Raw genomic sequence first — 27,421 nt, 5'->3', positions numbered from 1 at the left:
AACTGAGATTGAATACCACTTAATTTTTATAATTGCTTGATTTTCCTTTCTACAAATTATCTTTTTCTATTTCTTCTTCATGTTTTTCTTTGAATCATTGATGTTGTTTCTTATTCGTTAAAGAAATTAAGCCTTTGAATATGAGTTGCAAATACTTTTTCCCAGTCTGTCATTTATCTTCTGATTTATACTGGATGTTTTATGTATGCATTTTTATTTCTACAGAGTTGGATTTATCAATATTTTCCTTTGTGACTTCAGGGTTTTCCTTCACGTATAGAAAGACCTTTCCAACTTTGAGATTAAACAAAATTCTTCCATTTTTTTCTTAGTGCTTTTATGGTTTTGGTTTTAGGATTCAGATATTTGATCAACTTGGAGTTTTTCTTGATATATAATATAAAGTATTAATCCAAACGTGTTTCTTTTTTCCTGCTTTATTAGTCAGATGTTTCAATACCATTTACTGAATAATCCGTATTTTCTCCATTGATTTGAAAATTCATTTTTTATTATAATTCCTGTATGGTTTTTTTGTGTCCATTCCTGGACTTTCTAATCTGTTTCATTGATATGTCTATTTATGTGATAGCAGCACAGTGTTTTAATTACATTCTTTCCTTATTATCTTCCCTGTTTAGAATTCTATATTCATTCTTGAATTTTCTTTTCCCCATAGATACATTATAATCAGCTTGTCTAACTTTAGTTCCTGTTGGCCGTTTTATCAGGATCACATAAAAATAGTAGATTAACTAAGGAAGAGCTGACATTGTTATACTGAATTTTACTATTTAAGAACACTATATACATTTCAATATGTTTTTCTTCTTTTATATATTTCTTTTTATTATTATTATTATACTTTAGGTTTTATGGTACATGTGCGCAATGTGCAGGTTAGTTACATATGTATACATGTGCCATGCTGGTGCGCTGCACCCACTAACTTGTCATCTAGCATTAGGTATATCTCCCAATGCTATCCCTCCCCCCTCCCCCCCAACCCACAACAGTCCCTGAAGTGTGATGGTCCCCTTCCTGTGTCCATGTGTTCTCATTGTTCAATTCCCACCTATGGGTGACAATATGTGGTGTTTGGTTTTTTGTTCTTGCGATAGTTTACTGAGAATGATGATTTCCAATTTCCTCCATGTCCCTACAAAGGACATGAACTCATCATTTTTTATGGCTGCATAGTATTCCATGGTGTATATGTGCCACATTTTCTTAATCCAGTCTATCATTGTTGGACATTTGGGTTGGTTCCAAGTCTTTGCTATTGTGAATAATGCCACAATAAACATACGTGTGCATGTGTCTTTATAGCAGCATGATTTATAGTCCTTTGGGTATATACCCAGTAATGGGATGGCTGGGTCGAATGGAATTTCTAGTTCTAGATCCCTGAGGAATCACCACACTGACTTCCACAAGGGTTGAACTAGTTTACAGTCCCACCAACAGTGTAAAAGTGTTCCTATTTCTCCACATCCTCTCCAGCACCTGTTGTTTCCTGACTTTTTAATGATTGCCATTCTAACTGGTGTGAGATGGTATCTCATTGTGGTTTTGGTTTGCATTTCTCTGATGGCCAGTGATGGTGAGCATTTTTTCATGTGTTTTTTGGCTGCATAAATGTCTTCTTTTGAGTAGTGTCTGTTCATGTCCTTTGCCCACTTTTTGATGGGGTTGTTTGTTTTTTTCTTGTAAATTTGTTGGAGTTCATTGTAGATTCTGGATATTAGCCCTTTGTCAGATGAGTAGGTTGCAAAAATTTTCTCCCATTTTGTAGGTTGCCTGTTCACTCTGATGGTAGTTTCTTTTGATGTGCAGAAGCTCTTGAGTTTAATTAGATCCCATTTGTCAATTTTGGCTTTTGTTGCCATTGCTTTTGGTGTTTTAGACATGAAGTCCTTGCCCATGCCTATGTCCTGAATGGTAATGCCTAGGTTTTCTTCTAGGGTTTTTAATGGTTTTAGGTCTAACATTTAAGTCTTTAATCCATCTTGAATTGATTTTTGTATAAGGTGTAAGGAAGGGATACAGTTTCAGCTTTCTACATATGGCTAGCCAGTTTTCCCAGCACCATTTATTAAATAGGGAATCCTTTCCCCATTTCTTGTTTTTCTCAGGTTTGTCAAAGATCAGATAGTTGTAGATATGTGGCGTTATTTCTGATGGCTCTGTTCTGTTCCATTGATCTATATCTCTGTTTTGGTACCAGTACCATGCTGTTTTGGTTACTGTAGCCTTATAGTATAGTTTGAAGTCAGGTAGTGTGATGCCTCCAGCTTTGTTCTTTTGGCTTAGGATTGACTTGGCAATGCGGGCTCTTTTTTGGTTCCATATGAACTTTAAAGTAGTTTTTTCCAATTCTGTGAAGAAAGTCATTGGTAGCTTGATGGGGATGGCATTGAATCTGTAAATTACCTTGGGCAGTATGGCCATTTTCACGATATTGATTCTTCCTACCCATGAGCATGGAATGTTCTTCCATTTGTTTGTATCCTCTTTTATTTCCTTGAGCAGTGGTTTGTAGTTCTCGTTGAAGAGGTCCTTCACATCCCTTGTAAGTTGGATTCCTAGGTATTTTATTCTCTTTGAAGCAATTGTGAATGGGAGTTCACTCATGATTAGGCTCTCTGTTTGTCTGTTATTGGTGTATAAGAATGCTTGTGATTTTTGTACATTGATTTTGTATCCTGAGACTTTGCTGAAGTTGCTTATCAGCTTAAGGAGATTTTGGGCTGCGACAATGGGGTTTTCTAGATATACAATCATGTCGTCTGCAAACAGGGACAATTTGACTTCCTCTTTTCCTAATTGAATACCCTTGATTTCCTTCTCCTGCCGAATTGCCCTGGCCAGAACTTCCAACACTATGTTGAATAGAAGTGGTAAGAGATGGCATCCCTGTCTTGTGCCAGTTTTCAAAGGGAATGCTTCCAGTTTTTGCCCATTCAGTATGATACCGGCTGTGGGTTTGTCATAGATAGCTCTTATTATTTTGAGATACATCCCATCAATACCTAATTTATTGAGAGTTTTTAGCATGAAGGGCTGTTGAATTTTGTCAAAGGCCTTTTCTGCATCTATTGAGATAATCATGTGGGTTTTGTCTTTGGTTCTGTTTATATGCTGGATTACATTTATTCATTTGCGTATATTGAACCAGCCTTGCATCCCAGGGATGAAGCCCACTTGATCATGGTGGATAAGCTTTTTGATGTGCTGCTGGATTCGGTTTGCCAGTATTTTATCGAGGATTTTTGCATCAATGTTCATCAAGGATTTTGGTCTAAAATTCTCTTTTTTTGTTGTGTCTCTGCCAGGCTTTGGTATCAGGATGATGCTGGCCTCATAAAATGAGTTAGGGAGGATTCCTTCTTTTTCTATTGATTGGAATAGTTTCAGAAGGAATGGTACCACTTCCTCCTTGTACATCTGGTAGAATTCGGCTGTGAACCCATCTGGTCCTGGACTTTTTTTGGTTGGTAAGCTATTGATTATTGCCACAATTTCAGCTCCTGTTATTGGTCTATTCAGAGATTCAACTTCTTCCTGGTTTAGTCTTGGGAGGGTGTATGTGTTGAGGAATTTATCCATTTCTTCTAGATTTTCTAGTTTATTTGCATAGAGGTGTTTGTAGTATTCTCTGATGGTAGTTTGTATTTCTGTGGGATCGGTGGTGATATCCCCTTTATCATTTTTTATTGCATCTATTTGATTCTTCTCTCTTTTTTTCTTTATTAATCTTGTTAGTGGTCTATCAATTTTGTTGATCCTTTCAAAAAACCAGCTCCTGGATTCATTAATTTTTTGAAAGGTTTTTTGTGTCTCTATTTCCTTCAGTTCTGCTCTGATTTTAGTTATTTCTTGCCTTCTGCTAGCTTTTGAATGTGTTTGCTCTTGCTTTTCTAGTTCTTTTAATTGTGATGTTAGGGTGTCAATTCTGGATCTTTCCTGCTTTCTCTTATGGGCATTTAGTGCTATAAATTTCCCTCTACACACTGCTTTGAATGCATCCCAGAGATTCTGGTATGTTGTGTCTTGGTTCTCGTTGGTTTCAAAGAACATCTTTATTTCTGCCTTCATTTTGTTATGTACCCAGTAGTCATTCAGGAGCAGGTTGTTCAGTTTCCATGTAGTTGAGCAGTTTTGAGTGAGATTCTTAATCCTGAGTTCTAGCTTGATTGCACTGTGATCTGAGAGATAGTTTGTTATAATTTCTGTTCTTTTACATTTACTGAGGAGAGCTTTACTTCCAAATATATGGTCAATTTTGGAATAGGTGTGGTGTGGTGCTGAAAAAAATGTATATTGTGTTGATTTGGGGTGGAGAGTTCTGTAGATGTCTATTAGGTCCGCTTGGTGCAGAGCAGAGTTCAATTCCTGGGTATCCTTGTTGACTTTCTGTCTCATTGATTTGTCTAATGTTGACAGTGGGGTGTTAAAGTCTCCCATTATTAATGTGTGGGAGTCTAAGTCTCTTTGTAGGTCACTCAGGACTTGCTTTATGAATCTGGGTGCTCCTGTATTGGGTGCATATATATTTAGGATAGTTAGCTCTTCTTGTTGAATTAATCCCTTTACCATTATGTGATGGCCTTCTTTGTCTCTTTTGATCTTTGTTGGTTTAAAGTCTGTTTTATCAGAGACTAGGATTGCAACCCCTGCCTTTTTTTGTTTTCCATTTGCTTGGTAGATCTTCCTCCATCCTTTTATTTTGAGCCTATGTGTGTCTCTGCATGTGAGATGGATTTCCTGAATACAGCACACTGATGGGTCTTGAGTCTTTATCCAATTTGCCAGTCTGTGTCTTTTAATTGGAGCATTTAGTCCATTTACATTTAAAGTTAATATTGTTATGTGTGAATTTGATCCTGTCATTATGATGTTAGCTGGTTATTTTGCTCGTTAGTTGATGCAGTCTCTTCCTAGTCTCAATGGTCTTTACATTTTGGCATGATTTTGCAGTGGCTGGTACCGGTTGTCCTTTCCATGTTTAGCGCTTCCTTCAGGAGCTCTTTTAGGGCAGGCCTGGTGGTGACAAAATCTCTCAGCATTTGCTCGTCTGTAAAGTATTTTATTTCTCCTTCACTTATGAAGCTTAGTTTGGCAGGATATGAAATTCTGGGTTGAAAATTCTTTTCTTTAAGAATGTTGAATATTGGCCCCCACTCTCTTCTGGCTTGCAGGGTTTCTGCGGAGAGATCCGCTGTTAGTCTGATGGGTTTCCCTTTGAGGGTAACCTGACCTTTCTCTCTGGCTGCCCTTAACATTTTTTCCTTCATTTCAACTTTGGTGAATCTGACAATTATGTGTCTTGGAGTTGCTCTTCTCGAGGAGTATCTTTGTGGCGTTCTCTGTATTTCCTGAATCTGAATGTTGGCCTGCCTTGCTAGATTGGGGAAGTTCTCCTGGATAATATCCTGCAGAGTGTTTTCCAACTTGTTTCCGTTCTCCCCGTCACTTTCAGGTACACCTATCAGACGTAGATTTGGTCTTTTCACATAGTCCCACATTTCTTGGAGGCTTTGCTCGTTTCTTTTTATTCTTTTTTCTCTAAACTTCCCTTCTCGCTTCATTTCATTCATTTCATCTTCCAGGGCTGATACCCTTTCTTCCATTTGATCGCATCGGCTCCTGAGGCTTCTGCATTCTTCACGTAGTTCTCGAGCCTTGGTTTTCAGCTCCATCAGCTCCTTTAAGCACTTCTCTGTGTTGGTTATTCTAGTTATACATTCTTCTAAATTTTTTTCAAAGTTTTCAACTTCTTTGCCTTTGGTTTGAATATCCTCCCATAGCTCGGATTAATTTGATCGTCTGAAGCCTTCTTCTCTCAGCTCTTCAAAGTCATTCTCCGTCCAGCTTTGTTCCGTTGCTGGTGAGGAACTGCTTTCTTTTGGAGGAGGAGAGGCACTCTGCTTTTTAGAGTTTCCAGTTTTTCTGCTCTGTTTTTTCCCCATCTTTGTGGTTTTATCTACTTTTGGTCTTTGATGATGGTGATGTACAGATGGGTTTTTGGTGTGGATGTCCTTTCTGTTAGTTTTCCTTCTAACAGACAGGACCCTCAGCTGCAGGTCTGTTGGAGAACCCAGCCGGCCATGTGAGGTGTCAGTCTGCCCCTGCTGGGGGGTGCCTCCCAGTTAGGCTGCTCGGGGGTCAGGGGTCAGGGACCCACTTGGGGAGACAGTCAGCCTGTTCTCAGATCTCCAGCTGCATTTTGGGAGAACCACTGCTCTCCTCAAAGCTCAGATGGAAATGCAGAAATCACCCGTCTTCTCCGTCGCTCACGCTGGGAGCTGTAGACCAGAGCTGTTCCTATTCGGCCATCTTGGCTCCTACCCCCTCTTTTATATATTTCTTATTAAGTTTATTACAAGATGTTTATTCTGCCTTTTTAAAAATTCTTATTTGTAACCACATGCATCTTAACTTGGTACCTTCCCCGTACCCCAATTTAAAAAAATCTTTACAGGCACATATTCTCCGGACCTCCTTGAGGGCTGTGTCACCGGCCATGGTCACTCATATTTGGCTCAGAATAAATCTCTTCAAATACTGGAAAAAAAAAAAAAAGATATGTTATGCAAAACTCTTTTTCATTAATATAAACAGCTCAGTTAAGTACATTGCGTAAGATAACAGTTTTGACAAATTTAGCTGTTGATGAAAGTAAAGCCTTTGAGGTACAGAAAGCTTATCTCAGGATAAAAGACAGAGAGACAATCACAGACACATTCTCTCTTTCAGGATTTTAAGATTTAAGGCTATTAGTTGGAACAAAATGTGATGTATCCAAATGCAGTAACAGCCCTATAGATGATTCTAAATAATTTCCTTTTTCGGTTATCTATGGATGTAAAACAAACTATACCAAAACAGTGACTTAAAACACTAGCTATCATTTATTTTGCTCATGAATATGGAAGTTGCCTACACTCAACTGCAATTCTCATTTGTTAACTCATACATTTGCATCAAGAGGTGTCTGCAGTCCTCATGAAGGCTTCTTCCCTCACATGTTTTGCACTAGAATGAAAAGATTCAAATATCTGGACACTAAAACTAGTGGAATTATTGGGTCTCTCTCTCCTTCTCTTTTTGTAGTCACTTTCTGTGGTCCTTTCATATAGTCATCATTTGGTAGCTGGCCTTTGTACATTGTAACAGAGACTCCCAGAGAGAACTACTAGAAGATCCATGGCATGTTATAACCTAACCTCAAAAGTCACTCAGAGTCATTTGCACAGCATTTTATTTGAGAATACAGTCATAAATACCCATCTATTTTAAAAGAACAAGCTTTATTTAAATGTCTTTATGGGAGGAGAATTAAAGGATTCATAGACTAACTTGTTCCCCAGTTGGATCAGTAAAAAAGAAAAAAAAATTAACAGACATATTTTTAAACCAAGAAGTTCACATTGAAATTGTTTTGCCTTAGAGAAACTTTATGGTGTTGGGGAAAAATATAGTGCATGTAAGCAAACAAACATATTCACATTGTCCAGACAACCAAAAAATGCTAAACTTTTAAAGATAATGAGCATATACTTCTGTAGCTAGCCTGCACTTTACCAGCCTAATCACCTAAAGTGTAACTAACAATCCAGTAAGAGAAAAAAAGTTAAAGTAGAAATTATTTCCCAGAAATTTATATTTTACAAAAATAAAGTACTTTATGAAATGTTTCTTACATGATTTGGGCCTTTGGGTCATATGTTTCAAAGCATACAAATTTTAATCAATGAACATCAGTTTACCATTATTTCAGTCTATCTTAATAGATAAAAAGAGTATGCAGTGTTATATAAGGCTTAGGAAAATAAAAATATATTCCACATTTCTAGAAGAATATGGAGTGTATGTATTTTTTAATTTTTTTAAATTTATTTGTATACATTTAAGGGGTACAAGTGTAGTTTTGTTATACTACACAACATGGATATATTGTGTAGTGGTGAAGTCAGATATTCTAGTGTAACCATCACCCAAATAATGTACATTGTACCAATTATGTAATTTCTCATCTCTCACCCCTCCGCCACCCTCCTATGCTTCTGAGTTTCCATGTCTAATATTCCGCACTCTATGTCATGTGTACACATTATTTAGCTTTCATAAATGAGAACATGTGGGATTTTACCTTCCGTTTCTGAGTAGTTTCACTTAAGATAGTGCCTTCAGTTCTGTCCAAGTTGCTGCAAAAGACATGATTTCTTTCTTTTACATGACTGAATAGTATTCATTGTATACCATAATTTTTTGTCTAATAATTTGTTCATGGAAACATAAGTTGATTCCATGTCATTGCTATTGTGAATAGTGCTGTGATAACCTGCAAGTGTAGGTGTCTTTGTGATATAATGATTTTATTACCTTTGGGTAGATAAATAGTAGTGAGATTGCAGGATCGAAAGGTAGTTCTACTTTTAGTTCGTGAGAAATCTCCATACTGTTTTCCATAGAGCTGCAATAATTTGCTTCCCCAACAGCCATGTATAAGTGTAACTCTATCTCCACATCCTCACCAACATCTATTATTTTTTGTCCTTTGAGTAACAGCCATGTTTACTAGTATAAAGTGGAATCTCCTTGTGGTTTTAATTTATACTTTTCTGACGATTAGTTATCTTGAGCATTTTTCTATATAATTCTTGGCATTTGTATGTCTTCTGAAAAATGTTGAACATGGAAAGGTGAGGATGTGTAGATTTTTTTCTATTTATTCACTTTTTGGTCATTTAGATTTTGTCTTCATTTTAACTATTTATTTTGAGATTAATTTTAGATTACAGAAGAGTTGTAGAAATAGAGGGAAGTACCTCTATATATCCTTCACCCAATGGCTCCCTATGTTAACATTTTACATTACCATGAGTATCAACACAAGAAAATAACTCCGGTACCATACTCTCAGCTAAACTAGAGAGTTTATTCAAATATCACCAGTTTTCCCACTCATTGTCTTGTTCTTTTCTTGAATATAATTAGTTATTCCACAATACATTTAGTTATCATGTCTTCTTAGCCTCCATATTTGAAACAGTATTAATTTTTCCTTATTTTTCATGACCTAGTGTATTAATCCATTTTCAAACTGCTGATAAAGACATACCCAAGACTGGATAATTTATAAAGGAATAAAGGCTTAATGGACTTACAGTTCCACATGACTGGGGAGGCCTCACAATCATGGCAGAAGGCAAGGAGGAGCAAGTCAAGTCTTACATGGATAGCAGAAGGCAAGGAGGAGCAAGTCAAGTCTTACATGCATGGCAGCAGGCAAAGAGAGAGCTTGTGTGGGGAAACTCCACCTTATAAAACCATCAGATCTCATGAAACATATTCACTGTCAGAAGAATAACACAGGAAAGACCCACTCCCATGATTCAATTATCTCCCACTGGGTCCCTCTGACAACATGTGGAAATTCAAGATAAGATTTGGGTGGGGACACAGCCAAACCATTTCATTCTGCCCCTGGACCATCCCAAATCTCCTGTCCTCACATTTCAAAACCAATCATGCCTTCCCAACAGTCCCCCAAAGTCTTAACACATTTCAGCATTAACTGAAAAGCCCACAGTCCAAAGTTTCAGCTGAGACAAGGAAAGTCCCTTCCACCTATGAGCCTGTAAAATCAGAAGCAAGTTAATTACTTCCTAGATATGATGGGGTATAGGCATTGAGTAAATACAGCCATTTCAAATACGAGAAATTGGCAAAACAAAGGGGCGACAGGCCCCATGCAAGTCTGAAATCCAGTGGTGCAGTCAAATATTAAAGCTCCAGAATAATCTTTGACTCCATGTCTCACAGTCAGGTCACACTGATGCAAGAGTTGGGCTCCCACGCCCTTGGCAGCTCCACCACTGTGTCTTTCCAGGGTATAGCCCCTCTCCTGGCTGCTTTTATGGGCTGGCATAGAGTGTCTGTGGCTTTTCCAGGCACACAGTGCAAGCTGTCAGTGGATCTACCATTCTTGGGTCTGGAGGATGGTGGCCCTCTACTCACAGCTCCAGTAGGCAGTGCCCCAGTGGGGACTCTGTGTGGGGGATCTGACCCCACATTTTCCTTCTGCACTGCCCTATCAGAGTTTCTCCATGAGGGCCCTACTCCTGCAGCAAACTTCTGCCTGGGCATCCAGGCATTCCCATACATTCTCTGAAATCTCGGCAGAGGTCCTCAAACCTCAATCCTTCACTTCTATGCATATGCAGGATCAACACCATGTGGAAGCTGCCAAGGCTTGGGGCTTCCACCATCTGAAGCAATAGCCCAAGCTGTACCTTAACCGCTTTTATTAATGGCTAGAATGGCTGGGAAGCAGGGCACCAAGTCTCTAGACTACACAGAGCAGAGAGACCCTGGACCCAGCCCACAAAACCATTTATTCCCCCTAAATCTCCAAGTCCATGATGGGAGAGGCTGTGGAGACACTTTCCCAATTGTTTTCGTGATTAACACTTGGCTCCTAGCTACTTATGCAAATTTCTGCAGCTGGCTTGAATTTCTCCTCAGAAAATGAGATTTTGTTTTCTATCCCATTGTCAGGCTGCAAATTTTCTGAACTTTTATGATCAGCTTCCCTTTTAAAATTGAATGCCTTTAACAGCACCCAAGTTATCTCTTGAATGCTTTGCTGTTTAGAAATTTTTTCCACTAAATTCCCTAAATCATCTTTCTCAATTCAAATATCTAGGGAAGAGGCAAAATGATGACAGTCTTTTTGCTAAAACATAAAAAGAGTCACCTTTGCTCCAGTTCCCAAAAGGTTCCTCATTTCCAACTGAGGCCACCTCAGCCTGGACTTTATTGTCCATATCACTATCAGCATTTTGGGCAAAGTCATTCAACAAGTCTCCAGGAAGTTTCAAACTTTCGCAAATTTTCCTGTCTTCTTCTGAGCCTTCCAAACTATTCCAACCCCTGCCTGTAAACCAGTTCCAAAGTTGATTCCACATTTTCAGGGATCTAGGACAAGACACAAACCCTCTTGGAAGGCCGGGAGGTTTTGCAAAGCTTCGGGAGAGAATAAAAGCTGAATGCAGCTAATTCCCTTACCCTGATGCAGAGGGTGAGAAGTAGATGCAAGGGAGTGTAAAGGAGTTTATCTAGATAAGTTTATTTACTTATGGTGTCCAGAAACTGACCTTTGATCATTGCCATGCAAGACTGCTCCTTGAAAGGGCGGATAACAATGTTAATTATCCACAGGTTGTGTTAGCTCCAAGCCTTTGTCATAAAATCTGTACTGATAAAGACTTACTTGAGACTGGGAATAAAAAGAGGTTTAATTGTACTTACAGTTCCACATGTCTGGGGAGTCCTCAGCACCATGACAGGAGGCAAAGGCACTTCTTACATGGCAGCAGCAAGAGAAAAAATGAGAAACATGCAAAAGTGGAAACTCCTGATAAAACCATCAGATCTCATGAGACATATTAGCTACCCTGAAAACAGTACGTGAGACACCACCCACATGATTCAAATTGTCTCCCACCGGGTCCCTCCCACAACACGTAGGAATTATGGGAGTACAATTCAAGGTGAGATTTGGGTGGGGATACAGAGCCAAACCATATCATTCGGTTTCTCCCATAAGTAGTATCTTTTCCTATTTCATTGGATTGATTATATTCTGGCTTGTGTGGTATCAGACCATAACTTATATATTTGTTTATCTGTATTTAATTTGCCTTTTTGCCATATTTGCTTTATTATTCTTTGTCTAATGTTTTCACCAGTTTGAACATAATGTACATACTTTTCTTTAAAAAACACCAGTTGTTTTGTTCTGAGATTTGTGTTTTTATAGTTTGATGGTTGTCATTAATTCTGAAATATTCTCAGCCATTCTTTTTTAAACAATTTCTCTTGCCCTATTCTCTTTTATTTTCCTCTAGAATTCTAATTACACTAAGTTAGACCATATGGTATTTCCAGACAACTCTTGAGTGTTTTATATTTTTCTTTTTGTTTTTCAATTGGTATAATTTCTATTGTCTGATTTTCTGATTTGAGTTGATTATTCCCTTAGGTGTGCCAAGCATACAAAGACAGTCTTTATGTCTCTGTTAGTATGTTTTTAATTTCTAATATTTCCATTTGAAATTTTTTCTTTTGTTTGAGTTGTGTCCTGTACTTGTATTCTTTCAATAATTTATTTTTTTATTGGTATAAATTTTTCTACTGAAATTCCTAATATGATCCTGCATATTGTACACCTTTTCCATGGGATGTTTTAACATATCAATCATAACTATTTTAAATGCCCTAGCATAAATTCTAATATCTGTGTCATTTAAAATATGGTTTTAATTATTACTTGGTCTCTTAGCAGTGTGCTATCTCAGATAATTTTGTTTGTCTTATAGTTTTTGTTGAAAGCCACCTGCGATCTGTTTAGGACAATACACACTGAAGTAAACAGTTTTTTAATGCTGAAAATGGTTATACCTTTTCTCTTGAATGCCTTCAGTGCAGGAGTTTAAGCTAACTAATTAATTAATTCAGGTGATGAGCTGAGAAGAAGTATATTGTTGTTATAGTTATTATCAATGCGCAATAGGATGCACATTCCTGTAGCAATACCATGTGTTTAGTGTGTAGATTGGTTTGACCTGAGTATTGGCCTTCCTTTTACATTGTGCCTCAGAGAGTGTTATTTTTTGCATGTTCTTATTCTTTTCTTATCCTGCTCTCTGCAGTTCTCAATCATTACTTGTGTTTCAAAGCTTGGCAGCTTGGCTGCCAGTACCTGAGAAGCATTCTTAAATGGTTTGATCAAGCTTTAAGTCTTAGGCAGTCACAGTATCCTAGGTTTGGGGAATGGCTCCTACTTATTTCTTTTCACCTCCATTAGCTTAGTTCAGAGTCCAGTTCATAGATCTTCACCTGATTCAGGAGTAGATATTTTTCCCATGTTTTATTCTAGATGCAATAAATTTTCTCCAGTATCCTAAAGGCAGTGGTGTAAGTTGCCCACCTCTGCATAAATTAAGGCTTTTGTTCTATAGTGGATTTAGAGAAGGGCTCAAGTGGGAGTCTTCCTTCTCTAACAGAACTGCTATTGCCCTCCTCTACATTTGATCTACAATGGAAACTTTCTTAGGACTCATTTTGATAGTTTTTATGAATACTCAGTGAGATTGTTGATAAACGCTTTCCAAAGAGTGTAAAATACCTCAATATCTATGACACCCAGGGCATTACAATGTCCCACCAACTCAAATGCAGCCTTCAAAAATTTGCATTATATATGCTGAGCTCCTGTTGCAAGTACCCATTTATGTCTTCAATAAGTAAGCCAGCGCTCACTTCTCTCTCCCTCCAGGTTTCTCTGCTCTCTCTGCAGGTTGCTGTCTCTAATGAAATTTTGGGGCAGTGGGTTGATCTGAATGAAAAACATGCAAACTGTTTTTCCTAAACTTTCACTCCAGAATCAACATAGAAGACTTCTGTGACTAAATGTGTAGGTGTTTTTCCCCCACATGCCAAGAAAGCAATAAATTCTGCAACTGGATGTGTTCTAATTCAAATCTGGCACTGTCTCCCTGGAGATATCATCAGATCCTACAGGTTGAGGGCTCAGTCCTACAAAATTGCCTTCCACTTCTGATGCCAACCATAAGCCCCCAGATTTTTTACCTGTGTTTATGATTGACCCACTATAAATTGGGGCTTTCACAGCACTTCTCTGGGTTCAGTTAATTTGCTGGAGTGGCTCACAGAACTCAGGAAAATGTAACTCAAGTTTATCAGTTTATTATAAAGAATAATACAAAGGGTACAAATGAAAAGATGCAAACAGCAAGGCATGGGTGAAGAGGCATGGAGCCTTCATACATTCCTCATGCATGCCACTCTTCAAAAACTTCTACATGTTCAGCTATCCAGAAGCATTCTGAATCCTGTTTTTTGAAGGGTTTTATGGAGGCTTTATTACATAGGCATGATTGATTAAACCATTTGCTGTTGGTGCTCAACTGAACTTTTAGCCCCTCTCTCCCCGCTGAAGGTTTAGGAGTGGTACTGAAAGTCTCAGCCCTCTAATCCTGCCTTAGTCTTTCTAGTGACCAGCCCAATTCTGTGGCTACCTAGAGGTTGTCAGCCACTAGTCAAGTCAGTAGCATAGAAAATTTTACAACACTGGATATTCCAAGGATTTTATGAGTTGAATGTCAAAAAGTGGGGACTGAAGACTAAATATACGTGTTTCACAATATCACAGTTGCTCTGTCAACTTAGCTTTATAATGGGTTCAAAACTGGTCATGAATGTACAGTTTGTTGCATTGTATTTTATTGTAAATATGGGAATAAAGTACCTTCAACTTCTCAACATCGAGAGATGAAGACAGAAGTCTCATTTATTCACTCTTGTATGGTTTAGAATTTTAACAATAGCATATATGACATTAAAATAGCCTAGATATGTTTAAAAATATATACCTACCATAAATGCATCTGCTTAATCCTTTGTAAAAATTAAGGTACAATAATCAATGATATTTCTTGATTTATAATGAGAAAAAAGTCGTTTAAAAGGATAAATAAAACAAATATTTTAAGAGAACTCCTAGTGATGACAGTGTTTCTGACTAAAGCATGATGCAAACTAGTACATGTGTATGTGTACCAAGGGTAGGACCAGATAAAATATGTCTGCTTAGGTTATTGCTACATTTTGTGTAGATTTTCTATGAGAAAGTTTCCTGAACTTTGCAAAAAAAGCATCTGGAGAATGGAAGAGAGATGAAAGGACAAGTTGGAGAAAAAGGGTGAGTTTCCTGATGAAAGGAAATGTGTGTATTGTTAAGAGTAAAGGATGGGAATGGTGGCTGCAGAATTTCAAGTAAATTGTGGAATGAGAAGAACTAGAGAAAGAGGGTTTTCAAAGTGTTGTGAATTACAAGAAAAAGAGTAATAAAATGTTATTTCTGTGTAAATATCTTTTGGCTGATGGATTGATGTTTCTTTGACTGTAAGATTGCTTGCTGACTAGGCAATAGAGATTCCAGGATCTAATTTCAGAGTTAAGTGTTTATGTGTAAATCCACCAAACATTTACAGTTCTTTTATAGAGTGTTAATTAGACTTTTCATTTCTTCATTTTACTGTTTTTATTTAATAAATTTTCTTGAGATAAAATATAATATTTTTATGATGAGAAAATCAATAAGAGCTATTTTCAGAAGTCGGTCTTTAAATTGAAGCCCTGCATAGTGTAGAAAATTAATAAAGAAATAAAAGAACAATACATACCAAAGTGAGAGGTCTGCCACCATCTATCTGGATGACCGTATATAAGAGAATAAAGTTCTTTAAGCTTCAGTTTTCACACAAATTAAATAATAACTTTAAATTGGGTTTGTTATTTTTCACAACTGTGTATCAAGAAACTTTAAGACCTAGAGGGTGTCACCAGGGGCCTCACCAGAAAGCCCCTCAGGACTGCTTCCTTGTTTGTTGGTTTGTTTGCTTTAACATTAAGGTTCCTGTTAATTTTAAAGTAATGCTACTAATGTACAAAATTAAACATTGAAAATTTGTGAACTGAAGCAATTTTAAATCCTAAATTGATGAAACACTCTGAGACATTTTGTTAGTTTCCTAGAACAGCCATAACCAAGTACTACCACAAATTATGTGGTTTAAAAACATATATTCTCTCAAAGTCCTGTAGGTCAGAAGTATTAAATTAAGGTATCTGTAGGCCTATGATCCCTCTAAAGTTCTTAGGTAAGAATCATTTCTTGCAACTTCTTAGCTCTGCTGGTTGCCACTAATTCTTAGCATTCTTGGACTTGTAGATTCCTAAATTCAATCTCAGACTCCATCTTCACATGGCATTCTTCCCTCTGTGAGCCTGCGTATATTCAACTCTTCCTATAAGGGCTTGAGTCCTACTGGATTAGGACCCACCTTAATCTAATATCACTTTATTTTAGCTTAGTTACATCTGCACAGACCTTGTTTCCCAATAAAGTCACATTACAAATATGAGGCGTTAGGACTTCAACATATCTTTTAGAAGGACACAGTTCAACCCACAGCAGACAATAATGGGGTAAGAATAACATAGCATGGCATGGCATTGAATGGCATGGCATAGCATAGTATATTTGTTTTGAAAGACCAATAGTAATTGAGATGTTTAAAAGATATATTCTTATCTGAGCCTGACACCTTTTAGCTATATGACCTTGAGCAAGACTCTTAATTTTTCCAAAACTAATACATTTATCTGCAAAATGCAACTAATAATTTTACCTGTCTCATAAAGTTGCCTGGAGATTTCATGAATTTATATATGTAAAACACTTGGAACTGCGAATGATGCATAGCAGATGCCCTGTAACTATTTATCATTATTATATTTGTAATATATAATAAGGCTGTATAAATTAACTGCCAAGTTAGAGACTAACTCTTTAAAAAGGAAGTGAATTCAAGTGGAATGAAGTAACACAGATGTCCTCGAATAACACTGAGCTTGAGCCTTCAACTACCACTGGAGATTGGATAGATGAAAAGAAATATTTCATTTTTGTGAAGTGACGTAGATGAGCAAAAGTAATTATTTTCTGTTCTCTTTCCCTCTGTATTCAAAAAGAAACAATTATTTCTACTTGATTTCAATGTTTTTCAACATGAAAACATTTACTAGTTCTTGTTAGAATTTGTCTTTAAAATATGTATTACAAATCATGAGTGTTTTATTTCTAATGGTATGTGAATATACTCTGCAAAAGAAAATAATGAGCTGGATATTTCTTGCCCATTCTTTAAAAAATTCTAGAAAATACAGGGTGGAGTCACAAAGATAGTCAGCTTTATAAACTAGTGTAGTATCACAAGTGTTGAGTAAATTAATAATTATTACATATGAATATAATTATGATATAATGTACACATACTTATATATCATCATATAATATAGTCTACATATATAATTTCTATTATCTAAAGAAAGATTAGGAGTAATTGGTTGTATACAATGACTTAATGTTTTTCCATTTTGAGATTTAAGCAAATGCTCAAATTTTAAATTATTTTTTGAATGTTGATCAACAAGTGCTCAGAAATGTGCTAGCAAATATGAGACATGGTTGTGTTTCCAAATCTTATATTCAAGTAGAGGGATATTTAAAAACATGAAAATACACGTCACTCACGAATTCAACAGCAATGCAAATACTAACTGGAGGCATCACAGGGCAAAACAGCACTTCATAAAATGTTTAATGAGAGTCTTAGGAATTTCTATCAAAATCGTATGAACTGCTTTTTCTTTCTTTATCATGGTAAAATACATATAAATTCTGCCATTTTAATTATTTTAAGTGTATTATTAAGTGGCATTAATTACATTCACAGTGTAATTCCAATATCATCCAACCATGTCCAACAATCTATTTTCAAAACCTTTTTAACACTCCAAACAGACACTCTTTAAAGAAGTAAGCACATATTTCCAATTCCCCTTTCCCCAACTCCTGGTAACTTCTAAACTACTTTCTCTCTTTATACATTTACCTATTTTAGATATTTCAGATAGACTGGAATATACAATATTTGCTCTTTTGTCTCTGTGTGATTTCACTTACTGCAATGCTTTCAAGGATAAATCATTGTAGCATGTATACAAATTTTATTTTTTATTATGGCTGAATAAATATCCCATTGTATGAATATATCACATTTTGTTTATCTGTTAGTGGAAAGTGAGTTGTTTGCTTCTTTTAGTTACTGTGAATACTGCTGCAATTAACATTGGCATGGAAATATCTGTTTGAGTCTCTGTTTTCAATTATTTTAGGCATATATCTAAAAGTGGAATTGCTGGGTTGTATGGTAATTACATGTTTAAATTTTTGAGGGAACGCCAAACTGTTTTCCACAGTGGCTGCTTTATTTTACATTCTCACCAGCAATATAAAAGGGTTTTGACTTCTTACATCTGCACTAACACATATTTTTTATTTGCTTTTTAATAATGGCCATTCTAATGAGCATGAAGTGACATCTCCTGGTTTTAATTTGCATTTCCCTAGTGATTACTAATGTTCATGTGCATTTCTCTGTTGATTAGTGAATATTTGAAAATCTTTTCATGTATGTATAGCCCACTTTTATATCTTCATTGAAGAAATTTTTATTGATTTACATTGCCCATTTTTAAATTGTATTGTTTATTTTTGTTCTTGAGTGTAGGAGTTCTTCATATATTCTGAGTAAAAGCCTTTCTCAGATACATGATTTGCAAATATATTTTCATATTCTGTAGGTTTTTTTTTTTTCTTGACAATGTCCTTTGTGACACAAAAGATTTTAGTTTTGGCAAAGTCCAACTTGTCGATTTTTCCTTTGTTTTTATTTTTTGTTGCTTTTAGTGTCATATATGAGTATCTGTTGCCAAAACCATGAACATAAAGACTTATTCATGTTTTGTCTCAGGTATTTTATAATTTTAGCTCTTAACATTTAGGTCACTGATACATTTTTAATCAAGTGGTCTAATCGTGTTCTTTTGTATGTAGAAATTCAGTTGTTTCAGCACCATCCATTCTGATAAACTATTTTTTTCACCATTGATGGACTTAGCACCATTGTCAAAAATCAGTTTGTCATAAAGACGTGGTTTAAACTCTTAATTACATTCCATTGGCCCATATGTTTATTCTTCTGCAAGTATCAGACTGTTTTGATTATGGTAGCTTTGTAGTAACTTTCCACAATAGAAAGTGTGTGTCCTTGAACTTTGTTCTGTTTTTCAAAATTGTCGTGGCCTTGAGGGGACCCTTGCAATTCTGTATGTATTTGAGAGTTGGCTTTCCTGTTTCTGCAAATAAAGGCTTTTGAAATTTTGATAAAGAGTGTGTTGAATCTGTAAATTGATTTGATTTTTTTTGAATTGCTCATTGCCGTTTTAGGAACCACAACTAGATTTTGTGTGCTGATCTTGTGTTATATTTTTTTAATTTTTAATTTTTAGCTCAAATGCTTTCCAAATTCTGTGGAGTTTTTTTTTTTATTATGTAAGATCAAGTTATCTCTGACTACAGGCAATCTTATCTTTTCCTTTCCAATTTCAATGCTTTTTATTGCTTTTGCTTGTTTAATTTCTCTGGCTATAATTTCCAGTAAACTGTCAAATAACAGCAATGAAAAAAAGCATGTTTGTCTTGCTCATTATCTTAGAGGGAAAGCTTTCAGTCTTTACAATGGCATAGATGGTTATTAGTGTGAGATCTTATAAATATTCTTTGTTATTGTTTAGGAAGTTCCTTTGTATTCCACTTTTCTGTTTTTATCATGAAAGAGTGCTGAGTTTTGCCATGTGTTTTTTCTGAAACAACTGAGATAATCATTTTTTTTCTTTTTTTTTCTACTAATGTAAGATATTACATAGATGGATTTTTCTATGTTGAACCACCCTTGAATTCCTTAGATAAATCTTGCTTGGTCATAGTGTATAGTTCTTATATGTTGTTTGATTTGGTTTGCTAACGTTTTCCTAAGGATTTTTGCATATGTATTTACAAGAGATATTGTTCCATGTTTTCCTTTTCATGTGATGTTTTTATCTGATTTTGGCATTGTTAGCCTCATGAACTGAATTTTAAAATATCTCTTTATTATCAAGTTTTTTTGGTAACAGTTTGATAAGTTTTTTTTTTTCTTTTTTCAATATTTGTCATGATTAACTACTGAAGACATCTGGTCCTGGACTTTTCTTTTTTAGGAGATTTTAGATTACTTATTGAATATCTTTAATTGTTATAGGTCTGTTGAAATTTTTTATTTCCTTTTGAGTCAGTTTGGAAAATGTGTATATTTTTAGGATTTTGTAAATTTCATCTAGGTTAACTATTTGTTGCTGTACAATTGTTCTTAGCATTCTCTTAACATTCTTTCCTCTTTCTATAAAGCTAGTAGTAATGTCTCTATTTTTATTTTGGTTTTTAGTTACTTGCACTACTTTTTTTTCTGGTCAAACTAGCAAAAAGTTTGCCAATTTGGTTGATCTTCTCAAAGACCCAACTCTTGGGTACCTTGATTGTATTGTTTTTCTATTCTCGGTTTTATGTCTCCAATTTAGCCATTATCATTGTCTTGTTTCTGAAAGCTTTGGCTTTAGTTTTCATTTCTAGTTCCTACTTTGTTAGTATTTTCCCTAGTTCCTAAAGATGTAAATTCCTTTTTTTAATTCCTCAAGATGTACATTTGGGTTACTAATTTGAGGTCTTTTTTTTTAAATGTAGGTATTTGCAGCTATAATTTTCCCACTGAGCACTGCATTTGTTACATCTATTAAGGTTTTACATGCTGTTTTATTTTAACTCATCTCTAAGTATTTTCTAATTTTTTGCAATCTTCATTGACACATTTATTGATTAATATTCATAAACAAAAACAAATTTAGAGTTATAAAACAAAATTACAAAAATATTAGCTTCTATATTGTCCATATATTTACCTCTATTGGTGATATTTTTATCTTTGTATTGCTGTGAATTACATCCAGTTTCCTTTCATTTCAACCTAAATAATTCTTTTTTACATTTTTTGTAAGGAATGTCTAGTAGTAATCAACTTTCTCAGATTTGGTTATCTGAAAATGTCTTAATTTTACTTTATTTCTCAAGAATAGTTTTGTCAGGTATAGAATTCTTGGTTGGCATTCTTTTTTTATCATTCAGCATTATAAATATATAATACCCATGCCTTTGGCCTTCAGGTTTCACTTGAGAAATCAGCTCCTAATCTTGTTGAGGATCCTTATATATGATGATGAGTCATTTCTCTCTCACTTCATTCAAGATTATCTTATCTTTGGCTTTTAACAATTTGACTATGCTGTGTCTTAATGTGGGTCTGGTTAATTTTTATTATACTTGGATTTTGTTGATCTTCTTGGATTTGCATACACATGTACTTGATAAAAATGGTAGTATTTTTGTTTCTATTACCTTAAATATTCTCTCTGCCCCTATTTTCTATTTCTTCTAGTTCTGAGACTTTCATAATTTGTATATTCTTGAATTGATAGCTTTCATCAGGTCACTTAGGCTCTGTTAAGTATTCTTTATTATTACTTTTTCTTTCTGCTCCTCAGAGTCAGTAATTTTAACTGTCCTATCTTCAAGTTCACTGATTCTTTCTTCTATCTCCTCAAATCTGCTGTTGAGCCCATATAGCAAAACATTCACTTCGGTTATTGATTTTATCTCGAGAGGTTTTGTTTGGTTTCTTTGAAGCTATTCATCATTTTAATATTATTGTCTTTTTGTTTAGACATTGTTTTGTTAATTTCTTTAGTTTTTTATTTCTTTCTGTCTCCTCTCTTAGCTGTTTAGCATATTTAGAAGAGTTGTTTAGAGATTTGTCCAGTCAATCTCATGATTGGGCTTTCTCAATCAGTTTCAAATGCTGTAAGAGAAAACCACAGAATGGACATCTTAAACAACAGAAATTTATATATCACAGTTCTGGAGGCTGGGAAGTCTGAGGGTAAGGGCCTGGTGGATCCAGTGTCTTGTAAGGGTCTGTTTCCTGGTGGATCCAGTGTCTGGTGAGGGTGTGTTTCCTGGTTTGCAGATGGCAGTTTTCTTATTGTATCTTTCATTTTAACCTAAAGAAATTCCTTCAGCATTTTTTAATAGGGCTAAAATTGTGAAGAGCAGAGAGAATGAGTGAGAGAGAGAAAGAGAGAGATCAAGCTCTTATGTTTCTTCTTGTAAAACTTGTAATCCCACTCATGATGGCTCCACCCTTGCGACTTAATCATCTTCCAAATGCACCACCATTTAGCTCCATCACATTGGAGGTTAGGATTTCAACATATACACTCGATGGAGAAACAAACATTTAGCTCATTGCGTATTTTGTCAATTTAATATTTTTTCCTTTCAATAGGCAGGTTTTTTTCTGTTTATTTGCATGTCTTGTGATTTCATTATTGTTTTTAAAAAGTAGACTTTTGAATGCTTTAATGTGGCAACTCTGGAAGTCAGATTCTCACTCTTACTCAGGATCTGCAGCTTTTTTATTGTTGAAGGTTTAATAGTCCATATGTTTAGTGACTTTTCCAAATGATTGTAAAAATTGTATTGTTTGTCAGATGTGGTCCCTGAAATCTCTGATCTTTTATCTTGTGTTTACTTAATACTTTGACAGAGATTTTCTTGTTATGAGCTAAAAATAAGTAAATAAACAAAACAACAACTATAGAACAGAAAAAAAAAAGCAAACCAAAACAAACTCCTCTATCAATCATTGCAGATTGGCTCTATGCTGGGGTACTTCAAATCTTTGCCAGGTTTCCAACTTAGTCTAGTTCCCAAGGCAAAATATTAGGACCTTCTCAGTTTTTTCTGAGCATATATCTTGCCCTGGTTATGCATGTGAAATTCTAAATTCTCTTGTATACACAGATGTTCCTAGTTTTCCAAAGAATCTATCACAACTTTACTTATTGAACTTTAGATGGTATATAAAAATGAACAGTTTTTCCGTACTACCCACAGAGGGGTCCATATGGCATTGTTCTGTATTCCCGTCAGTCCTAACTTAAAGTGAAACCTTCACAATATCCGGAGCCCTTCATGTCTTGCAAATAAAGGAGGAGGATGTCCTTAAGTTCCTTGAAGCAAGAACACACTTAGGAGGTTTGTTGTATTTATATCAATAAAATATAGTGAAACAGTTTTTAAAAAGAATATATATATATGTATATATGTGTATACATATATATACACACACATATGTCTTAAAACATACACACACACACACAAACACACACACATACACACTGAAAGTTGAACTAATAAACAACAAGCATCTGGGGCAAAAGTTTCTCTCTCTCTCTCTCTCTCTCTCTATATATATATACACATACACACCATATATATATATATATATATACACACACTATATATATAGAGAGAGAGAGACAGAGAGAAACCATATATATGGTGTATATATACATAGAGATATGCATATATATTGCATATATAAATATATATATATGGATATATATATATGTGCAATATATGCCACTTTTTTTGGTCTGATTAGGAAAAACAGAGACAAGTACCATATGTTAGTTCTTCAGGTGGCCCATTTGACAGCTCAGAACAGATAAACAGAATGCTTTATATCTAAGGTTTGCTCTGCTTTTTCAGGAACTGGAGACCAAGGTCCCACACTGAAAACACCAAGTTGCTACCACTTCAAGACTGCTACTGTACCAGGGAGGTGGTGTGATAAAGGCAAGTAAAAAAACTGAGAATTTTTTGTCAATTTCAACTTGCCTTTTCTTAATTTAACATTCACTTGATTGACACAAACATTTGACTGTTTTTTAGAATTTTGTCAAAATTGTTTCTAATGATTTATGCTTATTTGTTGCTACTTCTGGGGATGAAGGAGAGATTGGTACTGCCTACTCTACCATTTTGCTGATGTTACTCTGAGATATCATAAATTTGTTAAAAATAATTTTTTGCTATATTATGCCTACTTAAAATCTAGTGGGTGAAGATAAATCCTGCTTGGTCATAGTATATAGCTCCTATATGTTGTTTGATTTGATCTGCTAATGTTTTCCCAAGGATTTCTGCATACGTACTTATAAGGGATATTGTTCCATGTTTTTCTTTTCTTGTGATGTTTTTATCTGATTTTGGCATTGCTAGCCTCAGAAACTGAATTTTAAAATATCTCTTTATTGTCAAGTTTTTTTGCTAACAGTTTGATAAGTTTTTTTTTCTTTTTTTGATATTTGTTATGATTAACTACTGAAGACGTCTGGTCCTGGATTTTTCTTTTTTAGGAAATTTTTGGCTCTATGTTTCCATGTATATATACAGATAATAACTATATATTTGTGGAATGCAATGTGACATTATGATACATGTATACATTGTGGAATGATAAAATCAGGACAATTAACATATCTATCCCTTTAAATAGTTCTTTTTATTGTGGTAAGAACATTTGAAGTCTGTTCTTTAGCTATTTTGAAAAATACATTACATTATTAACTGTAGGCACCATGGTATGTAATAGGTCCCCAGAATTTATTTCTCCTAAGAAATGATTCCCTTTCTTTCATATAGTTGCCAACACTTGTTATCTTTCATTTTTTTAATGGTAGCCATTCTAGCAGGTGTGAGGTAATATCTTGTTGTTGTTTTAACTTGCATTTCTCTGATGACTAGACATGTTGAACATTTTTTTACGTCCCTGTCAGTGTGATAACAACTCACTGCAGCCTCAACTTCCTGAGCTCAAGTGATCCTCCCATCTCAGCCTCCCAAGTAGCTGAGACCATAGGCCTGTGCCACCATGCTTAACTAACAATTTTGTCTGCTTTGTATAGAGACAAAATCTCACTATGTTGTCCAGGCTTGAACTTATAGGCTCAAGTGATCCTCCTACTTTGGCCTCCAAAACTTCTGGGATTATAGGCATGAGCCACCATTCTCAACCCTTTTGTCCATTTTCATTGAAATTCTTTTTCTTGTTATTGACTAGTTTGAGTTTCTTATATATTTCGGATATTAGCCCGTTATCTGATGTATGATTTGCAAACATTTTCTCTCTACCTGTAGGTTGTCTCTTCACTCTGTTAATTGTTTGATTTGCAGTGTAGAAACTTTTTAGTTTGATGGAATCCCGTTTATCTATTTCTGCTTTTGCCATCTGTGCTTTTAGGGTTATATCCCAAGAAATCACTGCCTCGTCTAATATCATGTAGCTTTTCTCCTATATTCTCTTTAATAGTTTTACAGTCTCAAGTATTACATTTAAGTCTTTAATTCATTTTGAATTGAATTTTGTATGAGGAGTGATATAAGGGTTCAGTTTTATTCATATGCATGTGGATATTGGGTTTTCCCACAACTATTTATTGAAGAGACTGCCTTTTCCCCATTTTGTGTTCCTGGCACCATTCTGGAAAATCAATTGACCATAAATGTCCATTTTATTTATTGACCCTCTTTCCTATTACATTAGTGAATGTTTCTGGGGTTTTTTGTTGTTGTTGTTGTTTATTGTTTTGTTTTATTTGTTTGTTTTTTTGCCTGTACAATGCTGTTTTGATTACTACAGTTTTGTAATATATTTTGAAAGTTGGAAATGTGATAGCTTGAGCTTAGTACTTTCTGATGAAGATAACTTTGGCTACTTGGTGTCTTTTGTGGTTCCACACAAATGGTAATTTTTTTCTATTTCTATGAAGAAAGACATTGGAAATTTGATAGGAATTACATTGAGTCAGTATATCACTTTGAGTAGAATAGACATTTTAACAATATTAATCCTTCCAATACATGAGCACCAGACATCTTTCAATTTGTTCATGTCATTTTCATTTTTTTACATTAATATACAAGTTTCAGTACACAGTCTTTCACCTCCATAGTTAAATTTACTAATTTACTGATATTTAATTTTTTGATGTTATTGTAAATTAAATTTATATTTTTTCAAGTCTTTTTTTCTTAGTGTATAGAGACACTACTGAATTTTCTAAACTAATTTTGTATCCTGCTACTTTACTATGTTCCTTTATTTGTTCTAACAGTTTTTTGGTGTAATCTTTGAAATTTTCTCTATATAAGATTGTTATAAGATGTGTGGAAATCAGAGAAAATTTTACATCTTTCCTTTCTATTTAGATGTTCTTTTTCTTACCTAATCTGGCCAGGACTTCCAGTACTACTTTGAAAAGAGGTGATGATAGTGGGCATTTTTGTCTTGTTCCTAATTTTAGAAGATATGCCTTCAACTCTTTATCACCCAGTATAAAGTTAGCTTTGAGCTTGTCATGAGCTAAGAAAGGAGAAAAAGAAGGGTAAAATAAGTAAAATTTATATACCAAGAAAAGAGTTTACATTACAAAGTGATACATGAGACAAAAAAATAATGAGGACCTTTATTGTGTTGAGAAACATTCGTTAACTTATCTTTATTCTTTTTTATTTTTTTCTGTATGCTCTTCAGATTGGATGATTTCCAGGGACCTGTCTTTGAGTTCGCTGATTCTTTCTGTTGCTTGAGCTAGTCTTCTGTTGAACCCCTCTACTAAATTTTTCAGTTTAGTATAGCAATTTTCGGCTCTACAATTTCTGTTCAGTACTTTTTTACGGTTTCTATCTTTTTGTTGAAATCTTCAGTTTATACATGCATCCTAACCTCAATGAGCATCTTTATGACCATAATTTTGAGTTTCCTGTTAGGTAAAAAACATATCTTCACTTCACTTGGGTAAGTTTCTAGAGATTTATCTTGTTTGCTTATTTTAAATATATTTTCCTGTATATTCATTTTTTTTTCACTATCTTGGTCTCTGTGAATCAGTTAAGACTACTGCCTCTCTCAGTCTTGTTAGACCTGTCTCTTGTAGGCGAAGCATCTCACCTATCTGTCTGGCTAGAGATTTTAACGTACCTTTTAAATTTTTGTGTTTGACCAAACTACTGTCTATGTTTTTGGTGGCTCCTTGGGGATTAGAATAGGCCACATCCTGTCAGTACCCTCTGATAAGTAAGGTAAAAGCCAACCCCTCTAGATGTAGCTGGAAAGGTTGGAGATGTATTTCAGTTTTATCTATCCTCATGGTAAAGCTGAGCACAGGCTCTTATCTCCCTCTCTTTCTGTAGTAAGCCTGAGCAAGGATCTTTGTCAAATGCCTGTACTCATATTCAGTTTGTATGCTCTGATCTTGGGCAGATAGCTGCTGGACGTGGGCCCATTGTATATCTATCTCTTTATTTTTTGTGGTCTAGGGCCACTCGCAAACACAAATATCCATTGAATCCCAGAGTTACGTTGTTAAGAAGATAGTCCCTTGAGCAGAAGCTATGGGAGTTATGGCACTATGTGCTTCAACCATTTCTTTTCAGGATGAAAAAGTAGACCTGGATATATCACTGCAGCAAGCAGGAGGAAAGGCTCAGGAAGTTTCAAGCCCTGGCTAAGGGTTACTATTTGTCTATTCTGTTAGCTCCTTGATACAAATTTATTAGAAGCAGGACATTAAGAAGACACTGAAAGAGAATACAAGAAACCTCTTTCAGAGAGAAAATAGAAACTATACATTCCAACCCTATATCTGCACTACTTTAAGGGGACATAGCCACTAGAAGATATTGCACATCATTTAAAAACTACCTCTTTGTTCTGTGATCCAGACAGCCTTGGATATACCTAGTTCTTTCTGCCCCCAGAGATAAGATGCTTAGGAGACAGCCCATCTGGTGGGATCCATAAAAGTTGGGGTACTTAAAGTGTGGCTTAAACCATTTTCTGGGAGAAGAAGGAAACTTCATTTTTAAAGCCCCATTATCTTCAGCACCCTTGAGAGATGAAGCACCTGGAAGTACTTGAATGAT

General features: G+C 35.3%; 1 long non-coding RNA gene across 1 annotated transcript in view; it reads left to right on the top strand.

Annotated features, from left to right (window-relative positions):
* The window catches only part of LOC129036996 (uncharacterized), a 30,054-nt gene extending 6,769 nt beyond the window's left edge, over positions 1–23,285 (top strand). Inside the window, exon 3 of the long non-coding RNA XR_008502713.2 lies at positions 23,204–23,285. This is a non-coding gene — a long non-coding RNA (uncharacterized LOC129036996). The remainder of the gene's footprint in view (positions 1–23,203) is intronic.
* Positions 23,286–27,421: the final 4,136 nt, after the last annotated feature.

Source organism: Pongo pygmaeus, chromosome 4 (genome assembly GCF_028885625.2).
Source record: "Pongo pygmaeus isolate AG05252 chromosome 4, NHGRI_mPonPyg2-v2.0_pri, whole genome shotgun sequence".
In the NCBI taxonomy this organism is placed as follows: domain Eukaryota; kingdom Metazoa; phylum Chordata; class Mammalia; order Primates; family Hominidae; genus Pongo; species Pongo pygmaeus.
Note: the sequence above shows the minus strand (reverse complement) of the source record. Positions and strands in the feature narration are given on the sequence as shown.